This window comes from Bos indicus, chromosome 14, assembly GCF_029378745.1.
Source record: "Bos indicus isolate NIAB-ARS_2022 breed Sahiwal x Tharparkar chromosome 14, NIAB-ARS_B.indTharparkar_mat_pri_1.0, whole genome shotgun sequence".
Lineage (NCBI taxonomy): Eukaryota > Metazoa > Chordata > Mammalia > Artiodactyla > Bovidae > Bos > Bos indicus.
Window position 1 is genome coordinate 61,229,918 of NC_091773.1, and position 19,063 is coordinate 61,248,980.

The 19,063-nt window shown below is 38.3% G+C and overlaps 1 protein-coding gene across 17 annotated transcripts in view; it reads right to left on the minus strand.

Moving 5' to 3' along the window:
- Positions 1-19,063, minus strand: part of RIMS2 (regulating synaptic membrane exocytosis 2) — a 609,863-nt gene that overhangs the window by 569,928 nt on the left and 20,872 nt on the right. The window lies entirely within an intron of this gene.

The window sequence follows — 19,063 nt, forward strand, 5'->3', positions numbered from 1 at the left end:
ATTTCAGTCCTTCCTTAACTTTGCTTCTTAAGCCTTTTCATATTCTCTCTTTCACTCTAAGATTAGAGCATGCAGAAGTCTGTCAAAGTTCTCATAGACTTAGAGAATGAAATTATGGTTGCCAGGGGGAAGAATGGGGAAAAGGGATAGTTAGGGAGTCGGGGATGGACATGTACACACTACTATATTTAAAATGGATAATCAACAAGGACCTACTGTATAGCACATGGAAGTCTGCTCAATGTTATGTGGCAGCCTGGATGGGAGGGAAGTTTAGGGGAGAATGGATACATCTATACATATGGCTGAGTCTCTTTGCTGTTCACCATAAACTATCACAACACTGTTAATAAGCTATATACCCTGACACAAAATAAAAAGTTAAAAAAAGGGGAAAAAAAAAAAAAAGATTGTCAAAGTTGAACCCTAGTCATCCTGTCACATTTAACTACTGAAAAGCCTAACTCATCACCCCTTGCTAACCCTATCACCCATCAAAATGCACCAAATTTTTGCCTTACCTTTTGGCAAGAACTGAAAGTGCAGAAGCAGACCAGATGGCCAAGGTTCACCACTGGCTCCTGGAAACTAGTCAAAAGCTAATATAGAATTCTGGCAAAGCTCTGCAGGCATTCAAAGCAGTTCTTTTGGCTGTGATCACCTCAATGATGGTGTTAAACATAATATTGAAATGCTGGAGATATATCTGAGCCTGATACGCCATTTATGGAATGATAACACATTTATGAACAGGGCTGTTGGTAGTTTCTAATATCAGAGTCAAAACTTAGAATATGGTGTAGATAAAGCTTTTCTAGCAGTGCAGCTCATTGCTAAACTATTTATATGTAATTAAAGGTGAACTGATTGGTTGTGTAACAAGGGAGGAAAAAGTACTTATACTACTCCTCCACACCTGCTCTACTCCTACTAGCCTAATCTCTACTAGAGCTAATTCTCACAATGAGAGGATAAAATGTCATCAGGAGAAAGGAGGTCTGACTTTCAGAACTGATGATGCAGACAGTTGTCCTAGTTCTGTCCATAGTTTACAGTTGTTTCTGGTTAGTCCACACTTTATAAAGGACACAAATAAGGATGTGATAACGTTGAAACCAACCATATATAATTATATTCTGTAGTTGTAAATAACAATTTACATTCAAAGTTACCTCAAGAAAATTCTTTTAGCCAGAAAGAGGCAACAGTAAACTGGGTATTTCAAACTTAAAATTCCTCTTGATTACTCAAAGAAGAAAACCAACACAATGTACAGATTTCATATTAGTATCTACTGATATTTATCAGTCTAAATCAAAGGTCAGCAAACTTTTTCTTTAAAGGGCCAGACAGTAAATATTTTAGGCTCTGGGGTCAAAAGACAAAATTGGGGATCATACATACTACAAACATAACAAAAGAATAAACACATTTCCAAGTATCCTTATTGACAAAATTCAAACAGTTGAGTGCAATAATACAGGTCTATTAATGAGAATATATGGAATTCTTCTAGGGGAGAATAACACTTTAATTTGAGCTCCCCTGGTGGCTCAGTGGTAAAGAATTCACCTGCCAATGCAGGAGATGCAGGTTCAATCTCTGGGTTGGGAAGATCCCCTAGAGAAGGAAATGGCAGCTCACTCCAGTATTCTTGCCCGGAAAATCCCTTGGACAGAGGAGCACAGTCCATGGAGTCACAAAAGATTCCAGCACAACTCGAAACTAAACAACAGCACTTTAGTTGGGATTCAGAGTTAGTACTCCAAACATCCAAATCAATAGAAAATGTTCTTCTGCTAATGCTGATCTGTAATATGTGTGTGTTAGATCTGTAACACAATTTTAAGTATTTCATGTTAAAAATGTCTTTCACAGAGATAAGAAATATCAAGTACTGACATCAATCCATGAAAATATGACTTAATTGACTACATTCATCACTAAAAGGACACAGGAAAGTGAATTAGCTTCTTCTCTTGACATTTGCCATTTAGCATGTCATTACATTGCAGATTAAGGTTGAGTGATAGCTCTTCAATTGTATAGTTAAATGAAGTTTTCCAGTAGTCCTGTATGGATGGGAGAGTTAGAACGTAAAGAAGGCTGGGCACTGAAGAATTGATGCTTTTGAAATATGGTGTTGGAGAAGACTATTGAGAATCCCTTGGACTGCAAGAGCAAACCAGTCCATTCTAAAGGAAATCAATCCTGAATATTCACTGGAGGCACTGATGCTGAGGCTGAAGCTCCAATACTCTGGCCATCTGATGCGAAGAGCCTACTCATTGGAAAAGACCCTGATGCTGGGAAAGATTGAGGTCAGGAGGAGAAGGGGACGATAGAGGATGAGATGGTTGGATGACATCACCAACTCAATGGACATGAGTTTGACCAAGCTCTGGGAGATGGTGAAGGACAGGGAAGCCTGGCTTGCTACAGTCCATGGGGTTGCAAAGAATCGGACAGGACTGAATGACTCAACAACAACAACAACAAAAAAAAGCTTTAAATATGTAAATTTTTTGCATTTGCATCAAAGCCAGAAAAGTACTGTTGGCACCAAAGTTTGACCTGAGAAAACAGATCCACCAAAAAACTTGTATGGGAATGAAGAGTTTGCTACTTGCTTTGACTTTTGACAACATATTTGTTTTAACTTTGGAAACATATAAAGCAACTAAAACTATTTGTGATAAATATTAGTTGTCATTGAAATGACTTTACCACAGTATAAGTTCCACATATAAGCACAGTTCTGCCTTGTAATTATAGATTGAACTCAGAAACTTCATCAATTCTGCAGCAAAAGCAAATTTCCAAAGCCATTCAGTGTTCAATAATAGTGGTTAAGGGTGTTATCTCATGCAAACACATGTAAGCATTTGTACACAGTTCAAATGTAAGCCCTAGTTCAAAAAATCATAATAAAATGTTAGCACTTCTGGGCCATTAAACTTCTGTGTGATGGAGTAAGTCATGATAGTCAGTTTCTATTGCTGACAAAAATGCACAGAACTAATGCTTACATCCACAAGACAGAATGAAGTTTACTGTTGACACTACTGATTCAATAATCCATGAATTTAATTTAAATATTTAATATTTAAATATTTTCTGCCAAGTACTCACTCACAAATAATACAGTAAATAACCATGGGCTTTAAACATCTTCTATTTTCAGTCTTTGTAAATGTGTCCAACTTAGCCTTTTTCTATCTATATATATTTTTATCATCATCATTTTTAACACATCTTAGCAGATTTCACTTCAGATCATACAGAATTCATGTTTTGTCATTTTTTTTTTTAACTGTTGTCTCTTGCTGTTCACCACATTGACTGTTCATATAGGTTTATTCTTCAGTCACTTCAAACATTAAACACTAACTAGAACCGCCCATCCTGGCCAGGCAGGACAGTAGCCACTTGCATGACAGGACGTCCTAGAAAGGAATTTGGAACTAATAAGCTGCCACCAACTGGAAGAATTCATGAAAGGTCAAAAGGAGAGAGGAGACACCAATCGATATGATCCTACAAACCGCCCAGAATCTTTTTCATTGAAATTCACTTTGGCTGCGAGATGCACAGGACACCAGGAAAGATCCCGAGTCAGAATGATTAGCCCAGTTGTTGTTGTTCAGTCACTCAGTCGTGTCCAACTCTTTGCAACTCCATGGACTGCAGCACACCAGGTTTCCCCATCCATCACTACCTCCTGGAGTTTACTCAAACTCATGTCCATTGAGTCATTCATGCCATCCAACCATATCATCCTCTGCTGTCCCCTTCTCCTCATACCCTCAATCTTTCCCAGCATCAGGGTCTTTTCCAATGAGACGGCTCTACACATCAGGTGGCCAAAGTTTTGGAATTTCAGCTTCAGCATCACTCCTTCCAATGCATATTCAGAGTTCAATTCCTTTAGGACTGACTGGTTTAACCTCCTTGCAGTCCAAGGGACTCTCAGAGTCTTTTCCAGAACCACAGTTCAAAACCATCAATTCTTTGGTGCTCAGCCTTCTTTATGGTCCAACTCTCACATCCATGCATGACTACTAGAAAAACCATAACTTTGATTATACAGATTTTGTCAGCAAAGTAATGTCTCTGCTTTTTAGGCTGTCTAGGTTTATCATAGCTTTTCTTCCAAGGAGCAAGCATCTTTCAATTTTGTGGCTGCAGTCACCACCTGCAGTGATTTTGGAGCCCAAGAAAATTAAAGTCTATCACTATTTCCCCATCTATTTGCCATGAAGTGATGGGACCAGATGCCATGATCTTAAATTTTTTGAATGTTATTGAGTTTTAAGCCAGCTTTTTCACTCTCCTCTTTCACCCTCATCAAGAGGCCCTTTCGTTCCTCTTCCCTTTCTGCCATTAGTGGTATCATCTGGATATCTGAGGTTGCTGATATTTCTCTCAGCAAATCTTGATTCCAGCTTGTGATTCATCCAGCCCTGCATTTCTCATGATGTACTCTGAATATAAGTTAAATAAGCAGGGTGACAATAATCAGCCTTGTCATACTCCTTTCCCAATTTTGAACCAGTCCATTTGTTGTTCCATGCCCATTTCTAACAGTTGCTTCTTGACCTGCATACAGGTCCCTTAGACAGCAGGTAAAGTGGTGTGGTATTTCCATCTCTAAGATTTTTCCACAGTTTGCTGTGATCCACACAATCACAGGCTTTAGCATAGTCAATGAAGCAAAAATAGATTTTTTTTAAAATTCCCTTGCTTTTTCTACAATCCAATGGATGTTGGCAATTTAATCTCTCATTCTTCTGCCTTTTCTAAATCCAGCTTGTACATCTGAAAGTTCTTGGTTCATGTACTGCTGAAGTCTAGCTTGAAACATTTTGACCATTACTTTGCTAGCATGTGAAGACAACCCAGAAACTAACCCTATTACCTTAAACCCAAGGCTGGGAGCCTTGTGGCAGAGCAGTCCTCCTGGGTTCCTTACCCTGCTGCTCTCCGCTCGGGTGCACCTTCCCAAGTCCCTTGCTTTGTCAGCACATGCCTCCCTGGACAATTCATTTCCAAGTTAGACACGAGTCCCTCTTGGGCCCTAGAAGCAGTCCCTCTTCCTGCAGCACAAACAGTACTGACTTCTCAAATAAACAGCAGAGCAGTACCAGTAACACCTGTCAACTTTGAACGGGCCAAGAAAAACAATTCAAAATTGTTTGCCTTGTTTTTCAATTGACCATAAGATGTTGCTGGTAATGCACTCAACTCTGACAATCTGTTCTCATCGAAAGGGTTAACAGTCTTAAACAAGTTTATTTTCTCTGGGTACATTTTTTTCAGTTGCTGCAATCAAATGTTACTTAATTAAAGCACCATGGTAAATGGATTGGCTAACAAATTAGTCATTCAGAAACTTTTTGATTCAAGACTCATTTTCATTTTTAAAATTTTCTAATTTTCTCTAGCTAGCATGATTGTGATAGGTGCTTAGTAAGGTAATATCTATTATAGATTGTATTCTTTTAGCATACATATATTCAATAAATAATAAACACAATGTTTTGTCATCTAACTTGATAACAAAATAATCCACACTCTGCTAGGCTTTAAGAGTACAACAGTTGAAGTCTACATTTCTCATCTCTTCTTGTTTTGACAAGATGCTTATGCACTGGTTAAGTAAAAAATAAATACAACTAAACATCAAAATGGCACTCCACTCCAGGACTCTTGCCTGGAAAATCGCATGGACAGAGGAGCCTGGTGGGCTGCAGTCCATGGGATCGCTAAGAGTCGGACACGACTGAGAGACTTCACTTTCACTTTTCACTTTCATGCACTGGAGAAGGAAATGGCAACCCACTCCAGTGTTGTTGCCTGGAGAATCCCAGGGACAGGGGAGCCTCATGGGCTGCCGTCTATGGGGTCGCACAGAGTCCGACACAACTGAAGCGACTTAGCAGCAGCAGCAGCAAACATCAAAATATAGCAGGACACAGAGCACTCATTTAATCACTGTCCCAACTACTTAACTTTGGCGTTACAGTGCAAAACGTCCATAAACAAGACAAACAGATGAGCATGCTTGTGTTCCAAAGGAACTGTAATCATAAAGACTGGAATCTGAATTCCATACATGGTTTTCCATGAGCCATAAAATATTCTTCTTTTAAGTTTTTTTAAACACTGAAAAATGTAAAAAGCATTCTTAACTCATAGGTCATACAAGATGAGTGAAGCAGATTTAGCTTATGGCAGTACTTTGCTAACCCCTAGCCAAAACCCATCTATGGAATGAGAGATTGAAAAATCAGAAAGTCCTAGAGAACTTTTTCCTTCACTCCTAGGACCACATTTTAGACATAATGAATCATTAAGTTTGTGGTATAATTTGAACGAAACAGAGGATCATATTTCTGGACAATAAAGAGCCAAAATATGAAAGAAGACAATCTGACTGGCACCATAATAAAGCAATTTCCTTCAGCCACACCTGGCTGAGCACTTCTCCGTAACTCAATGAAGAATAATCACAAATTAACACTAAGAGCACACAATAGTTTTATCTGTGCATTATTGTGCTTGACCATATATATATATATACACACACACATATATATACACCTAAATTAACCTTATTGAACATTGCATAGTGTGTCATTTCTAAATATTTCTCGTCTTTATGTAACCTCAGGTAGAGAGCCCCTGGGGCATTGCGGAGAGAACAGAAGACAAAATAAATAATGATTAACTGTAAATACTGTGGCTACACACTGTATTTGGCAGTTTATACAGTTTATCACTTAATTCTTCCAGCCCTGGGTAGACACTTTTACTTTAAATTACAGTCCCTCAGGGTAAATAACTTATTAAAGGCCAAACTAATAGATGGCAGAAGAAATATTCCATACCAGCTTTGTCTGCTTCTAAAACCGGGGGCTTCCCTGGTGGCTCACTGGTAAAAAATCCACCTGACAATGCAGGGGACACAGGTTCGACCCTATGTCCAGGAAGATTCCACATGCTGTGGGATAACTAAGCCCGCAGTCCACCGCTACTGAAGCCCATGCCCTAGAGCCCATATTCTGCAACAAGAGAAACCACTGCAAGAGATACTTGTGCACTGCAACTAGAAAGTAGCCCCAGCTCATAGCAACCGTAGAAGGCCCAGCACAGCCAAATACATAATATTTTTTAAAAATAAATAAATAAAACCAGTGTTGTTTATCTGAATCCAATAAAGCAAATCAACATTATAGTAAATGTCCTGCTGTTTAAAGCATGATCATTTTTTTTCTTACAGTTTTTAAATAATTTAAATGACAGGAAGTAGTGATACTAAAGTATCTTCTGTAGCAGATACAATTTTTAAAGTCATAACCATAGAACACAGAATGCTCCAATAATTAACAGAAATTGGACATGTACTCCTAAAAGTTACATTTCAATCATCAAAAAAATCTAAAGTAAAATTCATTGGCTTCATAATGCAAGAAGCAGGTAAAAACTAAACAAGTTTCTACTAATAGAATTATAGCACATTAGAAGTGAAGAAAACATCATAGAGATAATCTAACCCAGCCTCTTAAATTTACAAATGAAGGTGTAAAGGGCCACAGAACTAATGGATGGAAGAGGTGGGACTAGAGCCCAGATGACCCGATTCCTAAAGCACAAGCGTCATTTGTATTCTTTATTTACAACTACAATTCTCAAAGGAGACTGTGTAAACTCTTTACTATTTTCTAAATAAAGGTATAAAAGCTGTCTTTCCAGTATGCAAGTAAATTGAGTTTGGCTAACCAGAAATGTAACATCACAATAATCACGCTTACAGTTTGCCCCTAGTGGTATCATTGCCAGTCTAAGTCGGTATTATTCATTTATCTATCAAACAATAATGAGTTCAAACTACATAATAAATAAAACAGAAAACTACATCATAAACGAAGTGAAGTGAAGTGAAAGTCGCTCAGTCATATCCGACTCTTTGCAACCCTATGGACTACACAGTCCATGGAATTCTCCAGGCCACAATACTGGAATGGGTAGCCTTTCCTTTCTCTAGGGTATCTCCTCCACCCAGGGATCGAACCCAGGTCTTCCGCATGGCAGGTGGATTCTTCACCAGCTTAGCCACAAGGGAAGCCCATGTAATAAACAAATCAGAGCAAATATCTTAAGTATCTGAGACTCATTATAGTAACATAAGTAGAAATGTAAAAATGCACAATCCCTTTGGATTAAATATATTGTTATTCAATAGAATACTTAAATAAAGTAGGTGCTTTTCCAGAATAAAAGAACTTCTTAAGATCCCATTTGAGCAACTGTACTAATGAATGTAAAAAATAGGTCATTAGATAAAGTATCTGATATAATGCATATCATACAGTAATCTATGCTAAATTGCTTCAGTCGTGTCTGATTCTTTGCAACGCCATGGACCCCAGAGGGCTCCATCAGGCTCCTCTGTCCCTGGAATTCTCCAGGCAAGAATACTGGAGTGGGTTGCCATGCCCTTCTCCAGGGGATCTTCCCAACCCAGGGATCAAACCCATATCTCTTATGTCTCCTGCACTGGCAGGTGGGTTCTTTACCACTAGCACTGTGTGTGTGTGTGTGTGTGTGTGTGTGTGTGTGTGTTAGTCACTCAATCGTGTCCAACTCTTCGATCCCATGGACTGTAGCTTGCCCAGATCCTCTGTCCATTGAATTTTCCAGGCAAGAATACTGGAGTGGGTTATCATTACTTTCTCCAGGGGATCTTGCCAAACCAGGGATCAAACCCAGTTCACTTTCATTGCAGAAAGACTCTTTACCATCTGAGCTATCAGAGAAGCCCATAAATCATCATATTTTAGATTTATTTTCTGGTGCTGTTTTTATATAGAAATATACTTGATTCCTATCTATTAACTTTGTATCCAGAAATCTTACTAAAATCCTTATTAATTCTAAAAGTATATTTTTAGTTGTTTTTTTAATTCTCTCCATACTAACAACTCCAGGGTTGTTGTTGTTTTTTCCTTCCCCATCCCTATACAATGTATTTCTTTTTCTTATCTTATTGTACTAGTTAGGACTCAACAGAAGTGGTGAGAGTGGGCATCCTTTTTCCATTCCCTATCTCAAAGAGAATGTTGCAGCATATTAACATAAGTAGGATATCTGCTTCAGAATCTTTGTAATATTTTTATCAGATTAATAATGTTCCTATCAATTACTAATTTTCTAAGACTTTTTATCAAAAATGGATAATGTATCTTATTAAATATATTTTCTACATCTAGTGACATTATCAGTATTTTTCTTCTTTATTCTGCTAAAGCTGTGAATCACTTTGATTTTCAACCTTATATTCCCAGAACATACACAATCTAATCATGTTCCATTATCTTTTTTATTTCTTGATAGATTTCATTTTTATATAATTTATGGACTTACATTCCTAAGAGAAGTTTAAACTATAATATTTTATAATACTCCTTTATAGTAAAGAGATGGGAATACCAGACCACCTGATCTGCCTCTTGAGAAATTTATATGCAGGTCAGGAAGCAACAGTCAGAACTGGACATGGAACAACAGACTGGTTCCAAATAGGAAAAGGAGTTCGTCAAGGCTGTATATTGTCACCCTGTTTATTTAACTTATATGCAGAGTACATCATGAGAAACGCTGGACTGGAAGAAACACAAGCTGGAATCAAGATTGCCGGGAGAAATATCAATAACCTCAGATATGCAGATGACACCACCCTTATGGCAAAAAGTGAAGAGGAACTCAAAAGCCTCTTGATGAAAGTGAAAGTGGAGAGTGAAAAAGTTGGCTTAAAGCTCAACATTCAGAAAACGAAGATCATGGCATCCGGTCCCACCACTTCATGGGAAATAGATGGGGAAACAGTGTCAGACTTTATTTCTCTGGGCTCCAAAATCACTACAGATGGTGACTGCAGCCATGAAATTAAAAGACGCTTACTCCTTGGAAGGAAAGTTATGACCAACCTAGATACCATATTCAAAAGCAAAGATATTACCTTGCCAACAAAGGTTCGTCTAGTCAAGGCTATGGTTTTTCCTGTGGTCATGTATGGATGTGAGAGTTGGACTGTGAAGAAGGCTGAGTGCCGAAGAATTGATGCTTTTGAAGTGTGGTGTTGGAGAAGACTCTTGAGAGTCCCTTGGACTGCAAGGAGATCCAACCAGTCCATTCTGAAGGAGCTCAGCCCTGGGATTTCTTTGGAAGGAATAATGCTGAAGCTGAAACTCCAGTACTTTGGCCACCTCATGCGAAGAGTTGACTCATTGGAAAAGACTGATGCTGGGAGAGATTGGGGGCAGGAGGAGAAGGGGACGACAGAGGATGAGATGGCTGGATGGCATCACTGACTCAATGGACGTGAGTCTGAGTGAACTCCGGGAGTTGGTGATGAACAGGGAGGCCTGGCGTGCTGCGATTCATGGGGTCACAGAGTCGGACACAACTGAGCGACTGATCTGATCTGACAGTAATGTCAGGCTTGAGTATCAAAGTTTTGCTTACCTCATAAAATGAATTTTTAAATTATTCTCATTTTTTCTATTTACTGAGTTTTAAGTATTATTTCCTTTTTAAATGTCTAGTAAGTCATCTCATTTTGAAGTTTTCCTCGTGAGAAAGTCCTTCAATTACATATTCAATTTCATTAAAAATTATAGGATAGTTCAAGTTTTCTGTTTCTTCTTTTAGTAATTTCAGTAAGCTTTTAGTAAATTGTTTTTAATCTAAGAATTTGACCATACGAATTAATTTTAACTGTACTGTCATAAGGTTGATCATAATATCCTTTAATTACTTAATGTCCATAGCGTCTATAGTGATGCACTCTTTTGCATTTCTGATATTGGTTAGTTCTGCCTTCTCTTTCTTTCCTTTTTTTTAACAGTGATATCCATGATACTGTCTTTAAAAGTTTTATTAACTTTTTATTTGTGGATCTTCTCTATTTTAGGTTTCCTTTTCCTTTCAATGATTTCTAATCTTTATTATTTACTTCATTTTGCTTTCTTTGGGTTTACTTTGTTGGGGATTCTGTTTTCTTGAGATAAATGCTTAAATGATAAATGTTCAAACATTCTTATTTCATAATATATGCCCTTAAAGCTATTAATTACCTTCAAAGTACCCTCACTGCATCATACAAATTTTGACAAGTTGTGTTTTCATTATAATTCAGGTAAAATATCTTTAAATGTTTATTTTTATTTTTCTTTAATCCTTGAATTTTCTGAAAGTGGATTTTTTAATTTCTAATATAAGGGATTTTTCTAATTATCTTTTTGTTATTGATTTCCAGCACTGTAATCAGAGAACATACCTTGTATATTTAAACTGTCTGATTTTGGGGGGAATTGCTTTATGATCCAGTGAAAGTAGAGTGAAAGTTGCTCAGTCATGTCCAACTCTTTGCAACGCTATGGACTATACAGTCCATGGAATTCTCCAGGCCAGAATACTGGAGTAGGTAGCTGTTCCTTTCTCCAGGAGATCTTCCCAACCCAGGGATCGAACCCAGGTCTCCCACACTGCAGGAAGATTCTTTACCAGCTGATCCACAAGGGAAGCCCAAGAATACTACAGTGGGTAGCCTATCCCTTCTCCAGATCTTCCAGACCCAGGAATCAAACCAGGGTCTCCTGCATGACAGGTGGATTCTTTCCCACTGAGCCACCAAGGAAGCCCTTATGATCCAGCATATAGCCAATTTTGGTATTCCATGTGCATTTGAATGGAGAAGGCAATGGCACCCCACTCCAGTACTGTTGCCTGGAAAATCCCATGGATGGAAGAGCCTGGTAGGGGCTCCTCCTTCAGTCCATGGGGTCACTGAGTTGGACATGACTGAGCAACTTCACTTTCACTTTTCACTTTCATGCATTAGAGAAGGAAATGGCAACCCACTCCAGTGTTCTTGCCTGGAGAATCCCAGGGACAGCGGAGCCTGGTCAGCTGCCATGTATGGGGTCGCACAGAGTCGGACACGACTGACACGACTTAGCAGCAGCAGCAGTGCATTTGAAAAGAGTATGCACCCTACAGCTGTTGGGTGCAGTGTTCTAATATGTCAAAAGGTATAGCACATTAATCATTTTGTTCACATGTTCTAGGTTACTATTAATTTTTTGTCTGCTTGATCTATTGCCTGAGAACTCCATTATCTGAATCCCTGTGAGTCTGTTGCTATGATCTTTGTTTCTCTGACTTGCAGTCATATGATCCTTTCTCCTGTATGACCAGTTATTTTTTGTATGCATGCCAAGATATTTTATGCAAGTTACAGAAATTATTTGAGGCTTAGGATGATGTTATCTTCCTTCAGAGAAGATTCATTTTTCTTATAACAAATGGCTACAATCACTTATAATCCTGGAAATATTTAATCTAATCAATGACATGGATGGTTCTAAATTAGATTTTATTTTATCAGTAGATCATTCTACTTCTGACTCACCCTTACTCCTAAGGCATGGCCCTTCAGGGTCCCAAACCAAAGCATGGATGATTTAGCAGGAAATCTCCCCTCTTGGTGGACCCTGGACTCAAACTCTTGCTCCCTTAGTCCACCCTATGAGCATGTTGAAAACTCTTCTCAGCTTCTCAGATGTTCAGCCACCTCTGCCTGAAACATAAGTTTCTCCTAAGGGGAAAAAGTCTCACATGCCTCGCTCACCTCTTTGGACTTCCTTCTTCTCCAGGATCTTGTCCCCACAGTCTTCGCTGATGTGTTAGCTCTCTGATACCTTCAAACAGATGATTTTTTATATTTGATCCAGCTTTTCTAGTTGTTCTCAGTGGGAGAGTTAGTCCAAATTGCCTAATCCACCATCACCAGAAGTGCACCTCTCAATTTCTCTCATCTGTAAAATGAGGATAATAATGACAACGTCCTCAAATATATCATCAAAGGAGATCAGCGTGCCTATCGTATATTAAGTGCTCAAGAACCTTGACTATTGTCTCAAGCTACCTATGACTAATGCAAACAAGCCCCAGTTAATAGTTATCTTGTGGTTTTACCTGCTGAGTATTCATTCTCCTCTAACAGCTCAGAATTCCTTTAATAAACTACCCTTCAACAATCAAATAATCCTGATGTAGCTGTCAGTCAAAGTATCATGTCATCCTCTGACCAATGGTGGGTAACCAACCAAAGGTAGGCCAGTCTGCTTCTCTACTGGTAATGTGAACCATACACAAAAAAGCCAGTCCATACAAAAAGCAAGTAACATCTTGAAGAGGCATCCATTAGCTTCTATCCAGATCCATAGCTACCCCAATTTCTATCTTTTCCAGGAACTTCTTAAGTTAACCAGGATCCATTTTTTTGTTCTTGATATTAAAATACTCTAATTGAAATCTCAATGGAAAACTCTCTTACTTTCAAAGGTTTTCTACCGTCCCTATAACTTCTTTCAACTAGAAAAAAAGGATCTTGACATTACTCAGAAAAGTTGCAAAAAGGATTCTTTTCTCTTATGACTGAAGAATCAATATCCTATAACTTCTCTCTATGCCAGTTCTTTGTTGGTTCTCAGCTTCATTCCTGCTTTTCCATTCCCTTCTGTACTTCTAGGGGCTAGAAGACTGCAGACTACATTTCCTTAATAGCTGGTTTCCAATCAAGTTCTACCACTGGGAAACACTGGTAAAAAGCAGATGGCAGGAGAAAATAAACCATTTTACTTTCTTCCTTCTGTTTCTAGTTCCTGCAGAGGCATCAGCAGTAGTCTCGGATCCTCAGCAAAAGTTTGATCATGGGCTCCGGCTCCAGCAGCAGTAGCAGCACCAGATAACTATCATGCAAATGCTGGCTACTACAACAGAAATGCAGTTCTGGTAAGGGTAGTAGTGGGTGACTGCAGGCTCCAGCATCCTCTTTGGTGAGTCCTGCATCATCAACAGACTTTACAGGTTTTCAAACATCATTAGAAGCACAAGTTCCTGGGCTTCCTGCAAAGCAGCAGCAGCTCCCAAGGGTAGCAATAGTACTTCAACAATCTCAGCACTACAGTACATGTGAGCTCTACATAACATCATTTTCTTTTTTTCTCTCCTAGCCCTAGGAATGGTATTGACTTCTTGCAGTTGCTGATTTTTTGGTAAAATCATTATTCATTTTTTGTTTCTTCAACCTTGCCAATACTTTGGTAATTAATTCTCTATATTAAATTCCTTTCATTTGAAATATTTACAGCAGGTTTGTTTTCCTAGTTGCACAATTTCCAGTGGCATGGGCCTCTTTTTCTATTTCTCCATTTTTTAGTCTTTTTTGTCCATGCTTTCTCTTTCTCATTCATTCATTCCATTTCTCTATCCTCTCTCTATTCATTTTTTTTTCTTTCTTCTGGACCTATTCCTTAAGTATATCAATAATATTTATGTCATTAATATAATGACACTCAGGGCAAAAAAAAGGTGGAACATTTTCAATTTAAATAACAGTACAAGTACAAACACAATAACTTTCTAGAAACCATAACTCTTTATTAGAATCCAATTTGTATTATAATTACAATTGTCAATACCTAAAAAATATTTTCTATAAACACTACAACAACTCACCACTTGAATAAGTAACATCATCTTAGCCCAAAAAACTTAAGCCAAGTAACAACTGTAATTCAAATAGAAATTATGATTCATAGCTTTAGGTTCATGTTTCATTTCAAATGCATCATCATTATCACATAATAAACCAGAAAAACTCAGTATATGTTTTAGAAGATAGTGATAAGGCAATGTTAATATTTTAACTCATCTGAAAAGTTGAAAAAAAAATCAGTTGAGATCACAATCAAACTTTACATTTGTTCCAAACAGAACTCCTGCTTGGGAGAGAAGTACGCTACTTCTCTTGTTGTTCAATCACTCAGTCATGTCTGACTCTTTGCGACCCCATGGACTGCAGCATGCCAGGCTTCCCTATCCTTCACCATCTCCTGGAGTTTGCTCAAACTCATGTCCATTAAGTCAGTGATGCCATTCCAACCATCCCATCCTCTGTCGTCCCCTTCTCCTGCCTTTAACCTTTCCCAGCATCAGGGTCTTTTCGGCTACTTCTCTTACGCAGCTCTGAAACACTCTCCACCACCACTTCCCCCACATCATACCACTCAACTCTATCCACTTAAATTGTCATTCTATTTAGAATACAACTGAACTCTTTGTCATGTCTTATCTCTGCCTGGCTCCTGCATACTGGTCCATCCTCAACTTATCCACTTAACTTATTCAGTACAGAGATAAGGAAAATAACCAATACTCACAGAATGACTCAATCCTAACTCATCACACCCACATACACATGCACGCACAAAATCCCTTCCAGTCCTCAGGCAAGACCCTCCTATGCACTCTAAGTTCCCCTCATCCAGAAAAGTGGATAGAAATCAAGGTCAATCACATCTTTTCCAGACAAACAATAGGTGAGAAGTAAGTTAATGCTCAATCCAAAATTGATGGTGGAACCTGTATAGTTCAGCAGGAAATCCATTAACATAGAATGGATACTGAAGATTCATGAGATTCATACTTACTCCTCTATGGTGAAGAGTAAACCATTTCTCATGAGCTTCCCCCATATGTATCCATGTATGTATGTTTGTCTCTCTGTCTCTCCCATACACACACACACACACACACACACACCTTCATTTCTGGCTACACCAAAATGATTAATTCTGGTTTACCTTCAGGGTCAGCTTTTAGAGTATTCTAATACTACTATAAAATTCCCTGTCACTGTACCCCTTCATACATTCTATCAGTACCTTGAAAACCCAAACTAAACAAAGCATCTTTAGCTCCTTCATTACCTTATTACTGAACACCTACTATGTGCTAGGTACTATGCTAACTAACCTCAAAAAGGAATAGAGTTATCTATCATACAAATTCTTGCCCTCAGTCTTCTCATACTTATAACTATAACTGGCTTAACCTATAAATACGTATCTGCTTAAGATTATAACTTTATTATTAGCCATTTGGAATTTTTAAGGTTCTTTTTTATTATTTGCCATATGAGAAAATATAATTGATTACTCTTTTTCTACATAATAGAGATGAAGAAGGTTAAAGAATAGGACAGCAGTAAATGCTCAAAGAAGTCATTCCCAAGTGGAGAAACATTTATGATACCCTATTAAGTAAAAAACATTTATAAGCAAGTACTAATTAGAATATAAAATTACACATGCAGGACATCCCTGGTGGCACAGTGGGTAGGAATCTGCCTGCCAATACAAGGGACATGAGTTCCATCCCTCGTCTGGGAAGATTTCACATGCCTCAGAGCAACTAAGCCCCTGCACCACAGCTACTGAAGCCCACGCCACACCCTAGAGCAACACACCACAACTACTGGGCCCACATGCCACAGTTACTAAAACCCACGCACCTAGAGCCTGTGCTCTGCAATAAGAGAAGCTACTGCAACGAGAAGTCCACGCACCACAACAAAGAATAACCCCGGCTCTCTGCAACTAGAGAAGGCCCGTGCACAGCAGCGAAGACCCAGTGAAACCAAAAATAAAAATTTAAAGGAATTGCACATTCACCATAACTGCATATATGTAAAACATATTATGCATATAAATGAAAACGATGATAAAAGAATATCTAAAAAATGAACAATTGTGGAGGGCAGTGAGAATATACAGAACTTTGCCTTTTTTCAAAAATGTTTATTATTATTATGCTTTATAATCAAAACTGAGATAAAACAGTCTCTAAAGTTTTAAAATATTTATTTACTTATTTGGCTTCACCAGGTCTTGGTTACATCATGTAAGATCTTAGTTGCAGCCTGTGGGATCTAGTTTCTCTGAGCAGAAATTGAACCTAGGCCCCTTGCATTGGGAGTGCAGAGTTTTAGTCACTGGACCACCAGGGAAGTCCCTAAATTTTTATTTGTATAGAACATAATCAGTGATCTAGGTGAATATATTTAAAAGATGGTGATTTCAGCACCTAGGATGGTCAAAGAGAATTAATATAAATTTAGGAATACTACTATTTTGATCAACTTGAAAAACTTATTAACAGCTTCGAAATACATACTTGTCAAACCACAAATTAATTCCATAGAGGGCTTAGATTTGGATGAACTGCAGAATTTAAAAAGCAATTGTTTACATTCTATTACTTTTTAGTTATAAAAAGATTTTAAGATACAAATACTGGGTTACTAATGGCGAGTAGAGAAAAGCTAAGGATTCTGATTAACTATTTTCAGCATGTTACTTATTTGTAAAAGATGCTCAACATCACTCATTATCAGAGAAATGCAAATCAAAACCACAATGAGGTACCATTTCACGCCGGTCAGAATGGCTGCTATCAAAAAGTCTACAAGCAATAAATTCTGGAGAGGGTGTGCAGAAAAGGGAACCCTCTTAAACTGTTGGTGGGAATGCAAACTAGTACAGCCACTATGGAGAACAGTGTGGAGATTACTTAAAAAACTGGAAATAGAACTGCCATAAGACCCAGCAATCCCACTGCTGGGCATACACACCAAGGAAACCAGAATTGAAAGAGACACGTGTACCCCAATGTTCATCACAGCACTGTTTACAATAGCCAGGACATGGAAGCAACCTAGATGTCCATCAGCAGATGAATGGATAAGAAAGCTGTGGTACATAAACACAATGGAGTATTACTCAGCCATTAAAAAGAATACATTTGAATCAGTTCTAATGAGGTGGATGAAACTGGAGCCTATTATACAGAGTGAAGTAAGCCAGAAGGAAAAATACCAATACAGTATACTAACGCATATATATGGAATTTAGAAAGATGGTAACGATAACCCCGTATGCGAGACAGCAAAAGAGACACCGATGTATAGAACAGTCTTTTGGACTCTGTGGGAGAGGGTGAGGGTGGGATGATTTGGGAGAATGGCACTGAAACATGTATAATATCATATGTGAAATGAATTGCCAGTCCAGGTTCGATGGCATGATACAGGATGCTCGGGGCTGGTGCACTGGGACGACCCAGAGGGATGGTATGGGGAGGGAGGTGGGAGGGGGTTCAGGATGGGGAACACATGTACACCCATGGTGGATTCATGTCAATGTATGGCAAAACCAATACATTATTGTAAAGTAATTAGCCTCCAATTAAAATAAATAAATTTATATTAAAAAAAATTTTTAAACCACCTTTCAGACTCATAAAGGTAATTTGTTATACTCAAACAATCTAAAAATTCCTTTAGTGAAGAAAATGTTCAAGGACAAATACCCAGATGAATTTCACCTATGTCCTTCTCACTTCCTCTCACCCTAGTCTCATCTTCTAACCTCAAAACTGACCTTCATATAAACAAATATAATTTCATACAGGAATGGCAAGCACAAGATTGGTAGCAGAAAAAGTAATCTAAAGAGCATGGTGCCTATTTTTCCCTATTAATGTTTATCATAAATTTTCAGTGTACCAGGTACATTAAACTTGCATCTCACTACAACCCTATGAAACAGGCATTATTGTCCTCAATTTACAGTTAAAGCAACAGAGAGGCGAGGAGATTAAGTGAATTGCCTAAGGTCACACTGTATGCAGGTCAAGAAGCAATAGTTTGAATCCTGTAAGGAACAACTGACTGGTTCAGGATTGAGAAAGGAGTATAACAAGGTTATCTGTTGTCACCCTGTTTATTTAACTTACACACTGAGCACATCATGAGAAACGCCAGGCTGGATGAGTTACAAGCTGGAATCAAGACTAGCAGGAGAAACATCAACAACCTCAGATATGCAGATAATACCACTCTAATGACAGAAAGTGAAGAGGAACTAAAGAGCCTCTTGATGAGGGTGAGGGAGGAGAATGAAAAACCAGCTTAAAACTAAATATTTAAAAAAACTAAGATCATGGCATCCAGCCACATCATCACTTCATGGCAAATAGAAGGGGAAAAGGTGGAAGCAGTGACAGATTTCTTCTTCTTGGGCTCTAAAATCACTGCAGATGGTGACTGCAGCCATGAAATTAGGAGACGATTGCTTCTTGGCAGGAAAGCCAT